We start from the raw sequence: 7986 nt of genomic DNA, 5'->3' as shown, positions 1-7986 counted from the left end.
ATGAAGAGTCCTTGTATTTTTGTTATTTGCTTCTGCAAATAAACAAATATTTAAATACAACGTTATAATTAATTTATAGAGTTGTGTTCTGTGATTATCCAAAGTATCTTGTAATAGATAACAATATCTCACCATTTTTTAATTAAAAGGCTGATCTGACATAATCTTAACCCGCAAAATGATATGTAGCGCGTTACAACAAACTGACGCCTGCGCGTTACAATAAACTGGGCAAAGATAAGGACAGCATTAGCATTGTAGTGTTTCGACCGCAAACAACGTCCTATTAGCCATATAGTAGTATTACATACTGGTGCGCAACTAAGTTTCCGGGTTTCACACATGGATGGCGCTAACGACACGTGTAGTCGACATACATGTCTGAAGTTGTGTTTTTTTTTATAGCTTGGACGTCTGTTAACAATAACCAGTCGTAATACCAACACATATCGCAACGCAAAAATATTTTTTCTAACAACTAAGATGTCGAGTTTTGTGCCAAATAAACAGCATTTGCGGAAAGCTTTGCTTTTCTGCTTTAACTTGAAAAAAAATGCAGCTGAAGCACGTCGTTTGCTTGAGGAGGCCTACGGCGAACATGCACCATCGAAAACTACCTGTGAAGATTGGTTTAAACGTTTCAGAAGTGGCGATTTCGACACTGTGGACAAGGAACGCTCCGGAAAACCAAAAACAATTGAGGACGCCGATCTGCAAACGTTATTGGATGAAGATGATACGCAAACACAAGATCAACTTGCGGAGGCATTAAACATGACTCGCCAAGGTATTTCTAAACGTTTACATGCCACGGGAAAAATTCAAAAGGAAGGAAAATGGGTGCCGCATGAGTTGACTGAAAGACAGATGGAAAATCGAAGAGCCACTTCCGAAATTTTGCTTTTGCGGCATGAAAGAAAGAGTTTTCTGCATCGAATTGTTACTGGCGATGAGAAGTGGATATATTTCGAGAATCCCAAACGCAAAAAATTGTGGCTTTCACCTGGCGAAGCATCAACATCGACGGCACGACCAAATCGCTTCGGAAAGAAGACAATGCTCTGCGTTTGGTGGGACCAGAAAGGAATCGTGTACTATAAGCTGCTGAAAACGGGCGAAACTGTCAATGGGCATCGCTACCGACAACAACATGATCAATTTGAACCATGCATTGCTCGAAAAACGGCCAGAATGGGACACGAACGAGTGATATTGCAGCACGACAACGCTCCGTGCCATCGCACTTCCATCGTCCAGGGCACCATTAAAACGCTGAAATTGGATCTGCTACCGCACCCGCCGTATTCGCTAGACCTGGTCCCTTCCGATTATCACTTGTTTCGGTCGATGGCGCATGGCTTGGCTGGGCTACACTTGGCCAATTTCGAAGAAGTGCAAAATTGGTTGGATGAATGGTTTCGGTCCAAAGACGCGTCGTTTTATCGTCGCGGTATTCATGTATTGCCAGAGAGATGGCAAAAATGTGTAGCTAGCGAGGGACGATACTTTGAATAAACCATTTTTTGTATTTCTCTTGAAATTTTCCATTTTTCATTGATCAAAAAAACCCGGAAACTTAGTTGCGCACTTATATGTGTTTCATCGATAAATATTGTAAATTTTGTGTTCTGAATGTTGTCCACAACACATTCTGTTTCAACTGGACTCAAAACATTTGTAATAATATTTGTACATTTTTTACGACTCATTTTCATGCTCTGTAATTAGGATCCTTTCCAATATATTAAAACAACCTAAGAATTTCATTTGTATGAACAATATTTTCTTCCGTGATTAATATGGCAAATCTTATTTTTGCTTCTTTTATACACTCCTCGAATAATAAAAGCGATTCATTATTTTGTATATTTAAATCTTCATTCGATTCAATCGTTTCATTAAAAAACTTTTACATTTGTTTATATGTGTCTTGGATTCTACGTGACGAATAAATGTGACCTAATTCAGCAGTAAGATATTTATCATAAATTAAATTAAAACAATAAAATAAATTTTCATTATGTGACACTCCGCGTAACCAACATTTGAACTACTCAAAATATAACCATTTCTTTTTAAATGTTATATTGTTATATTTTTTAATTGACTTATCGTCAATAGATGATGCATTAATTAAAATATCATCATTAATAGACAATATATTTTTTTCAAGATTATTTGATTATGACACGCAGAATTCGCATGTATTACATCGCATGAATAATTTTTATTGTACACAGTAATACATACTCGTATAATACTACTATCACATATACAAAATTTATATTTTTCATCAGTAAGCCAAGTTTCTGAAAAACTTCGCTTACGTTTTTTAGTTACTTCGTCACACATCTCTATATCACTGTTAACTGAATGTTTAGATAAATATTCGAACAGTGTATATGTGTGTGTATATATGTGTGTGAAAATCCACCTTACCTTCAATATTATACAATAGTAATATTGAAAATTACGTGGCGATGAGCAGCTTACAACTATGGAATCAACAAGCGTTCCGTTGCAGAAACAATCGAAAAAAACTTCGAAGCTCGTTTATCTGCGTGGACGCAACTCACACATACGCACACATCGTCAAGAAGCACACGGAGCGAACAATACAACGACAATGGAAAGTTAGTTTTCATTGACGAAAAACAATTTCGTCAATGATAACGTAAAGAAATGCCCATGTGAGCCAACACAAGATATTCGTGTGTAATAATACATATATTAAAAATAATACATATATTGAAATTTAAATACAGACGTTTCGATCCTAGGATTGGGTCCTTTGTATTCACATCTCTTCGTATTCACATCCTATTGTAATAGACCATCGTTAATCTGATTTTAATGTAAGTTTTTAGAAAATTTGAGTTATATAATTTTAAATTTTGAGAGAGTCTATAAGAAGATTACATTATTTAAAATTTGACATATTACTTTATTCTATTGACTCATTTTTAGTGAAGTGCATCTAACATGTCATCAATTTCTATATCCGACAAAATATACCAGACGACATAGAAGTTTTCAATTATTGACAATAGTTTAATGATGATTTGACGACTTAGTGATTAAATACATTATTTTATACTTCTATGGATGGCTATCGATATTTTTAGATTAAAGAGGGCCCAATACTAGGATCGAAACGTCTGTATTTTTAATACACAGGTTGATTCAGAAAAAAAGTTTGTCCTTAAAATGTCATATTTCCGACTTAATTCTAAGATGATTTTTCCTTTGCAAAAATTTTGTCTAAAACTTAGTTTTTAAATTACAAGAAAAAATAGCGTCAGGCCGCGGGCAGGAGCAGCGCTCACGTTAGACGCGAGTGCTTTACGCGTAGGGCGCATACTGATCGGACGCATTCACGTTTATAAAAACACGTTTCTTCTTACTTTTCCTCTCTACTATATTATCTTTTTGTCTTTCACATACTTTAAATATGATAATTTCGTTAAGGGGAAACCCCACTCCTGGCATTCAAAAATCAGTTTTAATTTTGTAAATTTTTTAGGAAGAAATGAATAACTTGATTGAAAAACCAATTTGAGAATTTCATTGTATATATTTTTTAGTGTAGAAAATAATTTTTTCATCTTGCTTGAACGACAAAATGCTTTTTGATCCAATTATAGGAACACTTTTCATGAGATCGGTTCAAGCGGTATACACGATTTCGGCAAAACGATGCAAATTATGCAAACTAAAAAAAATGGCATCATTTACACTGTTATGGTTATTGTCTGATGTTTTTTTTAATATTGATTTTTTTTCGAAATGGCAATGGTTTGAAAAAAGTTGCTATTTTTTTCCAAAAAAAAATCGTCTTTAATTGTCAATTAAAAAAAACTACAAAATATTTTGCAAAAGTCCTACGTTAGATAATAGAAAATGTTGCTAAGAATATTCAGTTAAAATTCGAAAATCGGATGAAAACTTTTTGTGTTATCATGTACACCGGAAAATGCAGTTTAAAAAAAAACGCATTTAAAGTGGAAAATGCGCTTTCTTGTACTAATGGCGTCACTCTCACACTGAAATCGACGCTAAAATTACTGAAATTGGATTTAGTACAAGTTGTGACATCTATAGATAGCATTCAAGACTTATATTTTGATGGGTATAATTCTGCATACTTGCAGAGCCCGGATTACAAAAGATGCGGAGTCGCTCCGGGAGGTACTTCGGGAAAATCACTTTCTTGACCACTTTGACTTTGAATTTCGCTTCTTTTTTTCGTATTCTTAAGGGTTCAAACAAATGATTAAAGCAATAAAAAAAATTTCGATTTTTTAAAACTTTAATGGTGAGGTTCCCCCTTAAATTATAAATTAGAGTGATGAAATTAAAATATTGAGCAGAATTAGATTTACATTCTAGAAGTTTGATACATATAATACGTATGAATGCATATCATACGTAGAATACGTATTAAACTTGTATGATACATTTAACGTAACCCTAACCTCTAATTTATTAATCTTATTGACTAAAAAACAATGTTTTTAGGTTTTTGAAGTTTTGAAGTATATTGCTGATTGGGAATAATTTCAAAAATTTTTCAGTTTTATTAAAAATGTAGTTTGCAAATAAAAAACGGAAAGAAAATAATAGTGAAAATGTAAGTGCAGTATATACATGAATTTGGTATACAATAATATTAGTAATTTGTTGTAATTTTTGCTCTTCTTTGCGACTTCTCATAAGTATGTAATAAATGCTATGAGCGCGATAGCGTAGATAAAATTGTTAGAAAATTTTTTGTAAAAGTGAGAAATTGGAAATAATTGCATGCTATAAGTATTGTAACGCCTATTAACATACAATTAAATCTAACAAGTTTTTGGTACATCGAATTGTAAGAAACGCTCTTAGAATTCGACGTACTGAAATAATTGTTTCATTCGTATGTCAATAATAGTTTTAATTACGTGCTTATCGCACGTAATTATTATCTAATTTCGCTCTTTTATTACATTTCTCTAACAATTTTATCAATGTAATTGAAAAACAATCCGATATTCAATATTTATTTTAATTTCATTATTCTAATTTATAATTTAACAAAATTATCATAAATCCGTATTATCAAACTAATCAAGATTCCTTATAAATCAAAGAACTGGAAAGGATACGGTAGTAGGAGTCAAGCGCAGAAGACGTCGCGCAAATAATATATCTATGAAACTTCTTTATTCATTAAAACGCGCTAATTTAGCGCTTACGAAGCTACGAGGGTGAGGGCAGGCTCTTTCATAGTGTACCGACAAGGCAAGCAATGAGAATGTAGTGCGAAAAGATCAGAGCAATATAGTCGGCACGCTTCTATCAAGTCACACGGACATGGGCTCGTGCTTGTGTTGCTACCAGTTACGCCAGGTCGCCGATTGCTAACGTTGATCGCATGCTGCAAGCGATTTTTATTCGCATCACTGGCTCCTGAATCGAAAGGACCTTGATCCGACACTTATGCTGTGGCAATCTCGAATGCGTGAGAGGACGCAAGATGATATCTTGGATGAGACTTATTGTGAGAGCCATGCAAGGAGGATTCCATGATGAACGTAAACGTAATGTATTGTAACATAACGTATTATAAAACCGCCGATTTCTAGATCGGAGGGATCGCATGTATCCACGATTAATGTCAAGTATCATTTAATCAGATATTTTTTGTGAGTAACTACGTCGCATTTGTGAGCGCGCAGCGCGTGATTGTGCCATCCTGCCCAATATCGTATTAATTCCATTACAATTTCGAATCAATTATTTATACATCCACCGGGGTCACAGCCATTTTGCATTGTATCGTTGCGTCATATTTTTGTATCGCTTCTAATGTCGAGATTGTGTTAGATTTCAGATAATATTCTCGCATGTTCTAAAATTTCGAAAATTTTCTATCGTAACCGTTCTTGTTATTTTCGCAATTCGACCTTGAGGTCGGATTGTTGTCGCATTAAGCACGGCCGACGACCACTGCGGTCTTTATCTCATGATTACTTTTCTTAATTATATAGTATCCGTTCGTGAAATTACTTTAAAATTTGAAGCTCGTACCGTCGAAAAAGAATTCTTTTATCTAATATCATAACGTTTGAAGAAGCAATAATAACGCCCTATTAATGCTCAATATAACGCATGATCGCTAATTTGTCAGCTAGCATGTACGGAATATCGTAAACGAATGAGAGAATATATTTGTTATCATTTTATTGTTACAAATTTATTGTTGTATTGCTCTACTCGTTCTCCAAAATATTTTTCATTCTCGGTCACGAATAGCCCCCTCTATAATTACCGTGGCTCAGCAATCGGTTATCCGCGCCGTCAGCATTAGTAATTCTGTAATGATCTCTATATTTTAAATAACAATTTTGTGAATTTCGTGAAAGGGTGGCACGCTTCTCTCGTACCTAGCGCTCAATTATCCAGATTAAAAACATTTTAAACTTGTGAAATCAATTGATGTATTGTCTATTTTGTGTATCAAATTATTATTATTTGTGAAAACGATATAGAATATTAATCGCGAATTGTTACGAGCGAGATGCATCGTAATATATGTATAAAATATTAAAAAGGTTCGACAACTGTCTTCTGACCGAACATTATTGATGATACAGACAATGATGACACAGACAGGCTTAGAGACTAAGTCAGAGATGTGTTAGCACCTTACGAGAACAGACTCGATCATAACTAGAAGGATCTTCACTACATATGTAAAAGAGGTGGAGTTTTCGATAAATTTTAACCAATAACATGACATTTTCGAATATCAAAAATATGCGTGATGGGGATAAAAGAAACTGAGATATGTGAGTGTCGATGACTCAAGAATCCGTTTAGGCATGGGTCATAAAATATTTGTAAGACTAAATATTCAAAATGGGGTGTCTTAAGAATAGACAAAAAAAGGACATAAAAAACAGTAGATGAAAACAAATAAGATGAATAGCAGAAAACAAGATTTATCAGGAATGTTTAGAAAAAAATGTGTAGACTTTATATTAAAAACGTGACTTTAACAAAAGTGACGTGGCACGTAACAGAACGGCGAAGTTGCACCATGCTTGTGAGTGTCGCACTATATATAGTTAACCTATAATCTGCAAAACTGATTGTTTTATTGAACATTTTCCACACAATCTCTTTAATGTAATTTTAACTTTTACTCTTAATTTTTTTTATATTCTCATCACGTATATTAATTCATCATCGCACTTGATGACGATGCTGTTAACAATTCCATGAACACATAATATAAATTATTCAATATGACGTGAATAATTAAAGGTGCTTTTTATGCTGATGCTCGACGCTCATTTTTAATACCAAAAAAGAATATATAAGGTGTAGTAAAAAGAAATCTATTATTTTTGCATTAAATTGAAGGCTTTATTTAGCATAGTTAGAATGATCCGATTTAGGTCAAATATTCACCGTTTTGTTCGATAACTTGATGCCATTTTGAAGGTAATTTCATTATGCCTCTCTCATAGAAACCCTCGTCCCTATTGGCAAAAAACTGGGACAGTCGATTTTCACAAGCTTCTCTTGAGGCGAATTTTTCACCAGCAAAATCATTCGCCATAGACAGGAACAGGTGATAATCACTTGGTGCCAGGTCCGGACTATAAGGTGGATGCATAAGAATCTCCCAACCAAGCTCCCGGAGCTTCTGGCGAGTCATTATCGATGTGTGTGGCCTGGCGTTGTCTTGATGGAACACAATTCTCTCCTATTGGCCAAAGCTGGCCGCTTCTGAGCGATTGCTTCTTTCAGACGGTCCAATTGTTGACAGTACAGGTCCGAATTAAGAGTTTGGCCGTAGGGGAGCAGCTCATAGTAGATGATTCCCTGCCAATCCCACCAAACACACAGCAAAACCTTCCTGATCGTCAATCCTGGCTTGACCACCGTTTGCACCGGCTCATTGCGATTCGACCACGACCGTTTTCGCTTGACGTTGTC

This window comes from Trachymyrmex septentrionalis, unplaced genomic scaffold (genome assembly GCF_001594115.1).
Source record: "Trachymyrmex septentrionalis isolate Tsep2-gDNA-1 unplaced genomic scaffold, Tsep1.0 scaffold79, whole genome shotgun sequence".
Taxonomy (NCBI): Eukaryota; Metazoa; Arthropoda; class Insecta; order Hymenoptera; family Formicidae; genus Trachymyrmex; species Trachymyrmex septentrionalis.
This window is presented reverse-complemented; position numbering follows the sequence as displayed.